The following is a 15,600-nucleotide window of genomic DNA, read 5'->3' as shown; positions in this document are numbered from 1 at the left end:
GTGTTTTGTAAAGGGTCAGTGCACCATTTGATCAAACTGTAATTTTCATTGAGGATGGTTTGTTAACACTGTATTTTTCATTGTTTTGTAGCTTTTGTGACATTTATGAATCTAATCTGGACTTCCAAAAAAAAAAAAAAAAGTTGAAAACTGTAAAGGAAAAAAAGCTTTGTGTATTAGAGAGGAGTTGTGCAACAAGCTCATACTGGCTGTGCACCTCACTGTTGTTGTCCTAAAAATGATAAATTGTGGATTTCCCTCAACATGAACTGAATGTGTTTCCTCAGGTAAAAGGCCTGGAAATTGTTACACAATGCCTCTCAGCACTGTGTAATCACATTCATTACCAGAGGCAGACTGAAAGAAGAAGAAGCATTACAGACAGGGAATGCGTGATTGTACAAATGCAACCGTTTTGGAATTGCATCTGTTGCAACTACATCAAAATGATCACTGGGGCGAATCTGCAGAAACCATCTGTGCCAGAACAGTTTCAAGAGCAGATCTCATCCAAAAAGCCCAAGGCCTTCAGATGAAAGCATTATCCATTCTTCTTACAACCTGGATTTTATTTTCAGTTTTGCCCTTCATTAACTGGTTTTCATGGCTAAAGAGAAAGTCCAAAAGAGTAAAAAGTGATTATATAAACCACCACAATCTGTATATGCCAAGTACGGAAGGTCAAAGATCACTGGTGAAGTTGGTCTCTGAACTTACAACAGGTCTTAATTTTACTGTTCACCTCTGATTGTCTGACTGCTCATTTTTCTTAACCCATCAGACCAATTTTTAGAGATGCTGTCATGCTCCCAGATTTCAGCAATTAACTTGGTAAGTGCAATGTTACTTTGAGATTCAGGAAATGAATCCAAAACTGTGAAAATAAGAGATAAATTAGTAGCAAGGTACCATTTAAGCTCAGTCAATGTCAGTTTTGAGACCAAAGGCCTTTTCAGATCTGCGTTGTTCAGTTGTTTAGTCTGGTTGAACTTGAATTATGCTGTCTTCTCTCTTTGCACGATTTGTCTGAATAGATCTAATGGCCTCGTAGCCAGGTGCACTTTGTGAGGCCAAGATCAAAAACTAAACAGTGTATATTTCATAATGTCGTTGAAGGCTACCCCTTAAAGTTGATGATTTGAATTATCATTCAAGGTCATTATATACAGAGCTACACAGGATAAAAGCATGGCAGGCTATAAACCTTTACAACCTTTCTTAATGAGAAATATCATCTTAAGGCCAGATTCGAGTAAAACATGCCAGTTTAACCAACCAACCTTGGACTCACATGTAGGTGGAGTCTATGAATTTCTGAGGAAAACACTGAATCTCTACCAGTCCTGCAGATGCTGCTGTCTCTGATCCTCAGCTACAATGTGGGTACTCGAATGAGGATCAATGCAGTGTCACATTATCGTCACACACAAGACTAAAACCCATTACCAGCAGTAGGAGTAAAGAAACATGCTGCCATCATGACAACTTAGCAAGACACTAAAAGCATTTCAGGTCCACCACCGCACTCAAAGAGTGTTTGCTAATTTACATGGATGAAAAACAAATCAGGTGAATGGCGATAGTGATTGTACTTGTACTGTGCGTGGGTGTGTTTGTTGTCCCGAGGCTGTGGCGCCACAGCACTCTTGGGAGGAAGATGGAGAGAGAGATGGAGGGGGCAGTCAGGAGGGAAAGATAGATAAATGGCTTTTACTCTGGTCATGGAGACAGACTCAGTGAGAGACAGAGAGAGGAATATGGAGACAGACTCAGTGAGAGACAGAGTGTGATTGAGACACAATAGCAGGGAGAAAGAAAGAAATGGTAAAAGGCTCTTGTTCCGTCTCCCCCTGGAGAGAGACAGGGAGGAAACATGGTACATCAAGTAGCTCACGGTAATGGAACTTCCATAATTCTGTCATTAATTCATGCCCCATGTTTGTGACTCACTACTTGTCTTGTTGGCCTATTTTAGTGGCTTTGGTCTCTGTTCCCTGTAATAAAAGGCTGGAAAATGACTTTGTAAAAACCAGCAGGCAGATGACAGTCGCAGTTGAGAACGCAGTCGGTGCTTCTATCAACAAATTGTTTATGAGACTTACGGCAAGTGAGTCATCAGCCAGTTGTCTTTGCTCTAAAGCAAGAAATGTGCTTCCAGCTCCTCTGCAGCCCATTAAAACATTCCTTTTAGCAAAAAAGGTGATGCATATTTTAGATTAAATGAATGTTTGTGTCATCTGTTGTGCTTCACTTCCATGTCTCCACTCTCTTCACTGGAGTTAGTTTAATTGTGACTATAGTTGCTTGTATCTGATTTCAATGGTTAATACACCTTCACCCAAGAAGAAGGAGGCAATTAAACCAGCCGCAAAAGCATTTGATTTGAATAAAAAATCGGCATACTCTCAGCTCTAAATGGCACAATTACTCATGCTTCCAAGGAGCCATTTTTTAAGGAAGGCAGAAAGACAGATGGGCAGTAGATTTCTCTAATTCTGCTGACTTTAATTTGACAAATGCATAAGATTAAAAGCTTTTGAATATGAAGGAACAATGAAAGAACAATATTTTAGTTTCACCTGATGGAGGTCTAAGGACACTTTCAATGAAGTGAGTTCAAATGATCCAAAGTGCATTTTTTTTTTTTTTTTGCTTTTCACAGGACCAAAGGGTAATCCGCACAGAGAGTGTTCTTTAAGCATTTTTGACATGTGTCACTTGCCTGTCTCACAGGGGAGATACACTTCATGAAATCGCTCGACCAAGATAATCAATCCACACACACTCCGAGACACACTTGAGTGACACGCGTCACCCCATGTCTTTCCAGCTCCAAGTCTAATTTTGTTTTCCTCTTGTGCACATAGTGATGTGTAATCTTCACAGACAGCTGTTTAAATCACACGAATTCCCCACTGTTTATATGCTATGGACTTATTGAAGGGATCTGTCATGATTGATCAGGCCCCCAGTTTAATAATGACATATCTGGCTTCTCTGTAGGCATACCTCCCCCACCATGAGTTACAAAATCTATGAATCACTAAATAAGCACAATGCAGTTTTCATCCTGTATATTCCTCGTTGGGTCTACTTGAAAACAGTTTTTCTCCTGTAAAACGCCCTGAGTCAAGACCGGCACATCTGTTAGTCAGCAGCACAGCACCTCAAGAGCTGTGCGGCTGACTAACAGATGTTTCAGAGGACATAGACGGACAAACTTAAGTTTGAGTCAGTGTGGACTGAACAGACGGGACACATCAGTAGCGTTTACACACCTCTCATGTCTCGTTGATGTGTGTCTGTGAAGTTGCACTGGCACAATGGTGCTTTGAGCAAAATTTTAACTTCAGCATACTAACATGCTCACAATGACAATGTTAACTCATGTTTATCAGATAATATTTATTGTGTTCACCGGCTTAGTTTGATGTGTTAGCATGGTGAAGTACAGCTGAGGGTGATGATTGAAAATCACCCCTGACTAGGGCTGAATGAAAAGTCAGGGGATCGCCAGAGCTCTAACGATTCATCCTGAGGGGAACATAAATCACGCCACCAGATTTCGTGGCAATTCATCCGCTAGTTGTTGAAACACTGAACCAAAGAAGAATTCCACCCACTGGTGGTGCTAAAGGAAAAGTGAGGAGATCATCAAAGCTCTAACGATTGATCCTGGGGGGGGGGGGGGGGGGATCACTGCACCACATTTCATGGCAATTCATCCAATAGTTGTTGAAACACTGAAACAAAAAAAAATTCAACCCACTGGTGCTAAAGGAAAAGTCAGGGGATCATCAAAGTCACCAGGATAAACTGTGAAGTGACATGAATGTCTGGATCAAAGTTCGTGGCATTAGTCATCAAGATATTTCAGTCTGAACCAAACTGATGCATCTGTCGACTGTCTGTTATCCTCAGAGCCACACTGCTAGTGTAGCTAAATACACTTACACTAAACACAATGTGGCTATTTGCATTTTGTTGGAAAATATGCATTTGTAATGTTTCAACCTTTGCCATTCTCTGTATATTTCTGTTTTGTCTTTGAGTGTGTGTGTTCTGGAGCAGAGGAAAAAGGCTTCTGCTTCTGTGTATAATGCTGTTGAGGTTGCCTTTGTTCAGCTGACCTTTGGAAACACACTCACAAACATGGCAGACACACAAGGACCTTGACATATAAGGGTCCTGACAGATGGAGCGGGCAGTTGTTTGTAGAAAGAATAGAGGGCATGATTGGTGGCCAGTGGAGTATTTGCTATTTAGGGAAGCAGTTGAGGCACATGCTAAATGAAATGCCACGGTTATTCGAGTTCCACAAGAAAAGCATTGTTTGTCGGTACAACTTTTCAACACCTACACAATGTGCTTTGTCTTAATTGGTCCTCTCTTTATTTTTTTGCTAGCTACGGGTACTTTTCTCTGCAGTGGGTGGTGTTATGTATATTTTGGTCAAACTTCTCATTATTAATATTTAATCTGTTTGCACTGCATTAGAGAGGGATCCCTCTCGGTGATGCCTTGCACAAGGTTTGTCCTCCTTAATGAGTTTTTTGTAGAAGTTCTGACAGCGAAGCCCTATGATGAGTCAGTATTGTTTGTTTATAATACATTGCTGAATAAGGTGGGCGTTGTTGAGTTCTTTTCAGACTGGGATTAAGAGCAAATAAAGATTTAATTTACAGCATATTAACTGCTGTGCTGGAATGGTGGCAGTCATTGTTTAAGTTGTATAAGACTGGGAGTTTGAATTAACACAATATATGAGGTGTTTTATAGAGGGAAACAATGTGTGTGAATTGAATAACTGCAATAAAAAGTCCTTTAAAAGTCAAGTCAAAATCAAATAATGTAACAGTGACCAACAATAACATACTGTAGGTCTCTAGAACAGCCCTGCCAGACCTGAGGTAGGTGAAGAGTTTTGTTTTGGTTGCCTGAGCTTTGACTAGCAGAAATATCAGTTCTTAAGTAATCTTACCTGTCCTGCCAGGGACCACTCATCTCTTCCCCTTTTAAACTATTTTTAGATTTTAAAAAATTAGCTTTTCATCATGAAGCACTTGACAAAAATAAAAACAAAAAAGGTGAACTGAATGATAAATGATTGTATTGATTTTTGCTAAATACTGAACTCCTGCATGATGTTATTAAGTTCAGGATGAATTGTGAAAAACCTCAAGTTAGTGGGACTCATGATTACCGAATTAGAGCCATTTAAAGGAAGCTTGTTCCTGTAACGCCACGTACAAACAGAATTAGCAAATTTTAGGATCACTGTTGAGTTGATACATGTATGCAAAATATAAATCTAATATTCAATATCTACACTTTAACCACTTAAATGTTTGTATAGCTTTTCATATGCTATATGTACGTCACATACTTGGTGAAGACGGATGGAATGTGATGAAAGAGTGGTGAAAAATTCTTAATAAATTCACAATAGAGGAAAATGGCTGAAGTAATTGAAGGCTATATTGAATGGTTCCTCTTGGATCGAGGAATGAGTCATGACTGTAAATCCAAAGTGCTTGACAAATGGCCATATGGTGGCATTGTCAAACAAATCCCTTTTTCCTTTGCTCATGGCCAAACTTTTACCAAATTTAAAATCTGTTCAGTAGTCTGCTCAGTGTTTTGAGATATCTGCTCCCTAACAAACAAACATGTGGGACTGAACTCATGAGTCTCTTGAGATAATAAGGCACAGGAGCGGAAGTTCTGTCTAAAGCGCTCATTTAGAGATGTGATAGAATTCAGTTAATCTGGTTTCAACACTATGTAAAGAGTAGTGATAGAAAACAGTTCTCTTGGAAAGGTAGATTATTTATTGAGGCTTTGCCAACCAAAGAAAGTGCCCCAGGATCCCAGAATCTAAAGGGCCCCTAAAGCCCTCGCTTTACTGCATGGCAGTTGGTTGTGCAAATTTGATCAACTGCAAATGGCTTTGTATCAAAAACCTGCTTTGAAAAGCTTCATTATTTCAGTTGATGTCCTCAAATGGTGCATATACTAAGTAAAACTGTGTTAATCAAATTGCCACACACAGACAAACTCTGCATTATTTCAGCATAGTAGTATTAGGCATATGATTCGATTAGCTGATACTGTGTTTTTTGTTTTATGTGTTTTGTGTGTGTGTGTGTGTGTGTGTGTGTGTGTGTGTGTGTGTTGTTTGAAACACTCCCTCCAAAAAAAAAAAAAAAAAAAGATTTTGAAATCCCAGTGAGACACACCTGATTAAATAAATAAATAAGTAAAACATTGGTCCAAACTTGTATTGTTGAAGGACCCACCACACTGAAGTGTCCTTGACCAGAAAACTTGCTCAGTGTACCCAATAAAATTCTAATGGGATTTTATATGAGCATTTTCCAAGTCAAAGTGTGTGAGTGAGCTTCATATTGCTGATTATTCTAGTAAGGCGCCCAAGAAGAGTGACTGTTTACTCAAGTGTAATCAAATGAAATGTTTAGGCAGCCTATATTACCATGTTTGCTGAACCATTGAGCAAGGGTTATTTGTCTAATTACTAATATATGGTAAAGACAGTTGACAGAAAACTTCATCAGCACTGTACGCATATGTTTCTAACTAGTTCTGTCATGTCAATCAAAAACATGTGTCTTCGAAACTGCAGGATGAGTCATCCAAACTTCAGTGCAAACCTCTTTGTGTGGATAGACAGTAAGTGAGAGACAGAGGGGACGGGAGATGGGAGAAGCTTGGGATGCTGCATGGAGAGCCGTGATAAGAAGTGTGTTAGTAGACAGAATGAAAACTGAGAGAAAATACGAGATGGAAAGAAGCACGTAGATATGTACTGTGGGTACAGTTACATGCAGATTAATAATCTCATCATCAGAGTAAACTATACTCTTGGACTGGACATTGTCATAGACGTATTGCCTGTCTGGGAGGATCGGCATGGCAACAAGCCTTGCACAGTGTCTAGTTTGCTGGAACGTCATGACAACAATGTTGTTCAGCTTCAACCACAAACAAACCAACATGGTTAACCACCATGGAGCCAACTGACTGGTTCATTTAAAGGACAGTGCAGCAGTGGAAGACCTCTCTTCATGAGAAAGACCATCAGCTTTCTCACAACACATTTAACCTTATAGCGATGTCATTTGTTGGCCAGCTACCGAGTTTTCCAAAGCTTACGATCCAAGAAGCATGTCTTCACACAGCTACTGCTTAGGTCTGCAGAGGTGAGATAGCGTGCAGGATTTAAACCCTTTACTCAAATACTTTTTCATTTCACAAAGTTGCTTTCGTCACTTTTCAAATCTACAACAGCACAAAGCCTGCACAGGCGGACTGCATGGAAATGTGTGCCATATATGAATACAATTATATTGTATCGTGCTCAGCAGGCTTTTCTCATCTAGTCATTCTGAGCAGCTATAAACACTTTTTCTATCAGATATGACTGGATGACACATTGAACATGCTACTTCATTTCAAGCACACACCTGCCTTAAGGTAAGATAAGATAAGATAAAACGAACTAAGATGGTCCGTTATCAATTCCACAATTGGGAAATTTGCAATGTTATAGCAGCGAAGAGGATAGTGTAATAATAGCAAAACAATGCGCCATTCGTTGAGTTCACATTATTGTACATGGAAATATTGATACTGCACACTGAATGAGCTGCTCAGTGCTGTAAGAGTGTCCTCCACAAAGTGGGATATCAGTTCTCCATCAGGTATGAAAGCTTAGCCCTTATGAGATATGTAGTGCTGTCCAAAAGTCGCACTACAAATATTAAATTAAACCAAATACTCAGCCTACTAAAGCCAATGCTTATGAAGCACTACATTTGTGAAAGTTGACCCAATATTTAATTCTATTGACAACAATTCTATCTACCTGAAATTACCAGGAAACAACCCCTCAATAAAATTTATTTTGCTCTGAGCAAAGCAAACCATACTCAAAGTGCTTAAAAATGTGTTTTTCTTGCTACAATTGAATGCGTGGGCGGCACTGTGGCGCAGCAGGTAGTGCACGTGCCGCACAGCAAGGAGGTCACTGGTTCGATCCCCGGGTGTCGGGCAGGGCCTTTCTGTGTGAAGTTTGCATGTACTTCCCGTGCAACCAAAAACATGCTCATTAGGTTGATTGGTGACTCCAAATTGTCGGTGAGTGTGAGTGTGAATGGTTGTCTATCTGTCTATGTTGCCCTGCAATCGACTGGCGACCGGTTCAGGGTGTACCATTGCCAGCTGGGATAGGCTCCAGCCCCCCGCAACCCCGAAAGGGATACATGGGTATAGAAGATGAATGAATGAATTGAATGTGTGAGATTCACTGTATGTGCAGAATTTGACACTTGAAGGATGTTCTCACATTCATCTGCTGAAAATGGAAAGTGACTATGTGAAAATCCAGTTTTGAAGAGTCAATGAAGTCAATCCTGATCCAACATTGAACTTATAAGTGTGATATGGAAACTTGAAACCTCTAGTGCACAAACACTGAGAAAGGAGTTTTCAGAAGACATGTCCTGTGAAGTAGTCATATTTGTGAACATATGGGCATAATGATAGAAACTTTTAATGAGGGAGGAGCTGCTGTCATTTTAATGATTTTAACAAGAAAATAGAACTTTTTGTGGGAAAAATCACATCAGAAAGTAAATTAATAGATGAAGCGTTTAACTACTAAGTGACCTTTTACCTTTACAGTTTGAAAAAAATATGTGACAGTTTTAATACATGTGATACATTTGATGCATGTGTAAACCATTTATACATTTGAATTCTAATTAATAATTAGAACAATTTTAAATCTCGGGATTTTTTGAATGTGCCTGTAGTTCCATGGTGGTGTGACAGCAGGCTAAAAGCTTTCGCTCTTTTTTCACAAACCAAATGAAGCAGAAAGAGAGAGTGTGATTCAGCACGGGAGAGTCAGACAGGGACAGTGAATACAAAGCAGTTCTTTCTGTGCAGTGTCCTTTCCAGCCTCAGGTGTGAGCAATGGGAGAGCAATAAAGGATTTGACCAGAATTGGTCTCAGCTTTTATTGCACCCTGAAGTGTGTGACTTCTGCAGAGCGTGACCTCTGCTGGGGGTATTTGAGACAGAAATATAGCCCATTAGTGTATGGTGACTTCTGCTGGGGAGTATTTACATGTGAAATACAGCTCTCTTGCTGAGATGCACGGCTTTACGTTCCTGGCCTAACAGCTCTGGGGACAATTGCCACCATCTGCTTTTTCTCATGCAGATGCGAGAAAATAAAATACACATCATTTACGCAAATATACACAATAACATCAACCTTTTTTTTTTTTCATAAGCTTTGAATGTGTCTAGGTATTGAATCTAACCTAATGTGATTTGATTTAGTCACGGTGGTCAGATATAACCAAGGCCAAGGTCTGACATACTGTACACCAGACATAAGTTCCACCTATGGCACAGAGGTACATTTAATTATAATATGCTTTACAATTAGAGACAAGAATGAGCATATGCTGCAACTCCAGTTTGTTTGAATGGTAATTACTGATTAAGATGATGACTGTATATAAAGATGGATAACGTGACAGCTCCTCAAATGTGAAGCCACAGCATCTCGATCATCCCCAGGTGCGTCTGGCTGCACCATTTTGTGTTCATTTACGCTAACATTGATTCTCATGTTACGAGTACTTGTTTCTCATGATGCTGATAGTGCCATCATTTGCCATTGCTTTGGTGATCTTGTTCATGATCATCAGTGAAGCAAACATCAGGATTTTTAGTGCACACCAAACATACTGTAACGCTAAAGGGTAATCTATTATCGCTAAAGCCGTGTTTAGTTTCAGAAGACTGTCTCTAAACTCAGAGCTTTTTGCTTTCTTTTTTTTTTTTTCTCTTCAAATGTGCCTTGACATTGATGCACAGATACACAGCTGACCACAAGAGAGCCAGGAAAGTCTTCAAAGCTCCTGACTTAACCAGTCCACTGGATGTAAAAACAAAACGAAACTTTTGAAATGAGTTGAGAGGAGACCACACAACCTCTCTGAGTGCACCAGCCTCCGTTGCAGCCTTTCTGGGAGTACTCGTGCACACAAGGATGCCTTTTGTCCATTTGGGAACAGTAAATTGCTCACACTGAGAATACTTGAACAAGCAAGGATGCCTCCAACTCACGCAGAGTTGCTCTCTTTTGAACACACTGTTTGTCAAAGTAGGCCAGTGCTAGTGGAGTTGAACTAATGGCCACAAAGGCCAGAGTAAAGGTTTCTGGGCAGAGCAGATGAGTGTCGGAGATACCAAGAGTTGTGGTGGACATGAATCTGTAGTTATCTTTATTTTTATTTTTATTTTTTTTTTATTTTGGCATCTTAGAGTCACTTCTAGGAATCCCGTTGAACATTAAGCTGGGAGTCCCTCAGAGAAGGACTTGAGAGTCATTTAAATAAAGCCTCTTACACACTTTCTGAAAGGAGGAGTGTAGTCTTCTCTCAGGTGCAGTTTCATTAAGCATTGGTGATATTTGAAAAGCAGAAATTAGCAACACTTTAATGACTTTGCGCTGGCGACAGCTGTGGCCAGAGACATTATTTTAGGGCTGTCCATCTGTCTGTCCCATTCTCATGAATGTATGTTAGGACTGCCTTGAGGAAGTTTCTTCGGTTTAGGCTTAAACGTTCACTTAGACTCAAGGAAGACCTGATTAGATTGTGGTGGTCACTATGACCTCAAAAAAACACATTGTCAGCCACAACTCATTAATTCATAGACTAATTATGACAACATGTCACACAAACTGGGATAAAATGATGAAGTCGTGACATCTTATAAAGACATCTTATGAAGATCTAAAAGGTCAAAGGTCAACTTTTTACTGTAGCATCATTATTCAACATCATAACTGTGACCACCTTTCACATATAGCCAGGTGACACAAAACAGACCTGAACAACACAAACTCCACTCTACCGTTCACACCTGGAAGAGGACAAAGACTCAAAAGAACAAAGCTGTAATTCTTGTTATGTAATCATTTATGTCTTTAAGCAAATATTATTGGTGACTTAGCAAAATAGGCTACACATGTACAAATATATTGACAAAACAAATACATAACTTACATCTCATTATGATATTTACCAAAAAGCCATGCTCATTTGACTGCAAGTATAAAGGCTGTACAAATTGTACAAATTAAGATAGTCAGTAATTTAATTTTAGTAATGTTGCACAATGCAGTGCTGATGTTGCACATGTGTAAGGGTCATTGTCCAGTTTTGCTTGTCAAGTCATCCCATATGAAGCAATTTTGGGAATTATGCTGACTGTCATATTTACTGTATAAACATGACAGTGGAATACATTTTCTCATCAAACACTTGACAGGAGAGTTATTCCAAAAATCTCAAACTGTTCCTTTGAATATAGCTCAGATGTTGGTAAATTTAAATAAATGAATGGCTGAACTCAATTTGCATGAATGTAGCTTGTATTTCAGCTTCACGCTGACTGGTTTGCAAATGAAAGAATATGCACATCATCTGAGGCGCTGTGAAGGTGTTCAAAGGTTGAACAGGTTTCTGCAGAATTTGTTGGTTGTGACCAAAATCATTACTGTAACAAATATGTATTAGCACCTCTTTTTTGTTTGGGGAGATATTAAAGTCTCTTGCATTCTATACAAAATGATTTAATATCTGTGGCTGAGAGTTGTCTTCTGGCAGCTCCTAACAGGTTAGACACTTCTGGAGATACCAGTCATTGACCAAGGAAGCCAAAGCAGGACCACACTGAAAGTTTTGGGCCAGTTACAACAGATTTTCTGAGTTACTTGATAAATATGGCTTGCACTCTTCTTATTCTAGTATAGATAGTGGCTGCACAGACATCTTATTGCCCACTCATTGAATAAGTTAGGACAAACAGTATCAAAGGTATAGCGGTCGTAATCCATTTAATTAAAAAATGGAATAGAGCTTATAAATTCTGATTAGAATCAGTCTGCTGACAGGCATTTGAATTAGTTAAATGTCTAGCTCACGCTAAAAACATTGAAGTAATCGTGAAGAAAACTCAGCTCAGTCAGTCAAATAATTCATCCAACCTTTCTGTCTGCTTGAAGGTCTTGTCTTCTCTGTCTATTATGGATGGACTGTGGTTCTGTGGGAAGGCTCTCTAAATATAAATGGTGGTTGCTGCTTGTATATGTGAAAAAGCAAAAACTTAATGCTGTATGTTTGATGAGGCAGACACTCAGGGCTGTGTCAGAGAGGAAGCTTAGTGATGAGATGGGAGAAACCTGGATGAATGGAAGAAAAAAAAAGAAAAGTATGTGAGGGCATGTTGCTGATGCTTGGCGCCGTTGTACAATGTAAACCTCCTTCAAGACCTCTTTGTTTGGCTGAGGGAGACATTGAAACAAATAAAGAAGTTTGTTTTGATCTATTAAACAGCCGAGAGATCACAAATCCCACGTCAGACATGGCAACAATATACAGGTCTCTCTCCAGCTGAGTCAGGAAGGGCACTGGTGAAGATGGGGCAGACGTGGAGTCAATGGGAAGCGGGACTTAGCAGAGTTGTTCAGGGATCTGTGACAAGATAGAACAAGACATGCACTCAGAGCTCTTTATGCTGCACTGGAAGAGAGGTGGACCAGCTCATGTAAAGGCTGTGACCAGTTCAACATGGATCATTCACTCATGGTTGTTCTTGAATACTTTTTAGAGACCTGAATATGTAAAATGATGCAGTAATTCACAAAAAAAGAGGAAAGTTTAGAAGAAAATCTGGAAAAAAAGAAGGTTCATTTTGTGTAGCAGCGATATTTTCCCTTTTCCCTATCCTGTTTCTCAACCAGATATCTCTTGTAACTCTTTGCAGGGGTTCTGAACCAAAGGTTGGGAAGCGCTGAGCTAAAGAATTACCACCCTGAAAACGTGCATTGTGTCAAACACCACCTGTGGTCTTGAAAGGTAGCTCTGAGTAATTTCTATCTTGCAGCTTTGGGGGGGAGAGCAGCAGCTGTCAGCTTGGGTCCACGACAGTAACAATGGTGAGAGTTACACAAAACAAAGTCCATAAAAACTTCTCGGGCCACGTAAAACACATCCACTTTCTGCGCATTCATGCATATAAAACTCCCTTTGCCTTTAGTCTAAACACCTTAAAAATAAACTAAAAGACATGTTTTGCGGCCCCCCCTCTCTGGTTGAAAGATCAGGCCTGCCTCACCTCTGACCACAGCCAGCAGCACTAATGGCTGTGTTTGGTGTCCTCCTGTGAGCTCACGCAAGTTATTCTTTATGGACTCTTAATTGGCCAGTGAACAGTCTGATGGTGGATTTCTGTGGGGCACATTTTGCTCCTCCTGCCCAAAAACCTCACCTGATTTTTTTTTTTTTTTTTAAAAAAAGGCAACTGCAACCCGATTTTCACACATTAACACACCTTATATACAAAGTTAAATTCAGTTAACATCCAGGACCTGGAAATGACTACATTTATGTCAGAGAGACAAAACTGCTGGCAGAAGAGGCACATTATTAGGAACTGGTGTGGCTGTCAATCCAGAAAAACACCTCAAAACAAATCCGATTTGTTGAAGAGAGACTGAGGCAAGGGTTAAGATAAAATAAGATAAGATAAGATAGACTTTATTTATCCCACAATGGGGGGAAATTCACTTGTTACAGCAATAACGACAGAGTGCAAGAAGTCAGAGGACAAGAAGACAAGAAAATTTTGCACAAGTGTTATATACCCTATGGTAATTTACAGTATATACAATACGTACACCACCTTCTCTGTAAAGGCTTGTTGACGACAGTGTTTGAGTGCAAACTGCCTCTACTGATCCCAGATCAGGTGACTGTACAGCAGTATAGAGTGCCCTTTCTGTAAGCCCACATATTATATCTGAGTGACGCACACTGGTAAGCTGTAAATGATCCATGCCGCATATATAGGGGGCAGGAATATATGGATAGGGTTGTGTTATTTCTACCTGTGGAGAGGAAGGATGAAATAGTAAACCTGTTGATTTTATGCTCCTTGGATTTGCTCCTGTTGGGGCTCCGTGACAACACATTAACTCATCATATACAAGAACATAGAAAAGGATGTATTTCTGTTCTGATTCCCAACTTAATCTGGAGTTCTTGGGTTTGGTCTCTGGGTATGTGCCATGCTCGCACTCAGACTTTGTGCCACAATAACACATGTGTGACAGGGCTCAAGAGCAAACTCTGAAAGGATGCTTTCGACAGCTGTATGGGTGAAAAGGTGCTGCTGCTGCTTTGAGAAGTGGCCAACTAGGACATGGCTGAGTCGGACTCTCAAAAAAGACAAAAAGGACTGTTTTTTTTTTTTCCTGGGAGTTGTCAGTACTCCATCAGTAAACTTCACTAATGTGACTGGAATTCAAATGTGTCATTCTGAAAACACAGCATCAGAATTATTGAATGTACTGAGGCCTGTGGTGGCTTTGATGTAGAGGTCCATGATAATCAAAGAGTGAGAAGACAGCAAGCTTTCCTTTACTCAGCACAGAAGACAACAAGAAGAAAGGGAGAAAAGATAACATTAAAGAGATAAAAGGGGGAAGGAAGACAGGGAGAAGTGACAGAACAGAAATATGCAGAAAGGCGGAACCAGAAATAAAAGACGGAAGAGAAAGAAAGAGAGTGACAGGAAGTAATTTCCAGAAAAGGAGAAAAAAAAACAGGTCAATGTTTGATGACAAGACACAGGAGCGATTGAATGCAAAGAAAAAAAAAATTGCAAAGACATTTAAACACTGTACAAAGCAAAAGAGACTGATGTTGATTCAAATAATGAAAAAAATGGCCATCTTTCCTGATAACGACTGACAAAAACATTAAACCCAAAGAGGAAAGCCGAGCTTCCACAGCTCCTAACTTTTGAGTTGGTGAGATGGATAAGGTTAGAAGGCTGTTATGGACACTAGTAGGACTAGTTGTGAAGAATAAGCATGATCCATGTAATTATACGCCCTTGTTTTGTTCATCATAATACAGTTAATATTAATAATACTACAATTTTAAAATGTTAAACACATATAGTAGAGGTGTGTTAGTGAGCAAAGAGTTTCAGGTGATAATTAAATCGAAACACCCTCAGTTCGAGTCTGGATGAGGACCTTTCTTGCATGTTATTCCCCATTTCTGCCCACTTATGCCTGTCAGCTGGCAAGCATGGCAGAAAGAGTGAAAACACACACACGTATTGTAAAATGCAAAACAGCAAGACCAACAGCTTACAGCCCAGCTTGTGGCTCTTTGAGTCACTTTGTCAGTGCTTTGAGCTAAACCTCAATGTTGGCATGCTAACAAGCTCAATTGCCCATAATGACAATGCGAACATGCTGATGTTTAGCACGTAATGTTTACCAAGTTTCGCATCTTAGTTAAGCGTGCAAACATGCTACAGATGCTACTTGACATGATGAGCAGGGCTTTCTGATCTGATAAATGACACACAAATATGTACAAATAAAAATATTTATTCAATTCACCATTTTCGAGTGCAGGTGTGTGTTTGTGTTTGTGTGTGTGTGCGCTGTTTCTGTAACCCCCGCCCCTCCACCTCCCC

Source organism: Chaetodon auriga, chromosome 9 (assembly GCF_051107435.1).
Source record: "Chaetodon auriga isolate fChaAug3 chromosome 9, fChaAug3.hap1, whole genome shotgun sequence".
NCBI classification, from domain to species: Eukaryota; Metazoa; Chordata; class Actinopteri; order Chaetodontiformes; family Chaetodontidae; genus Chaetodon; species Chaetodon auriga.
This window is presented reverse-complemented; position numbering follows the sequence as displayed.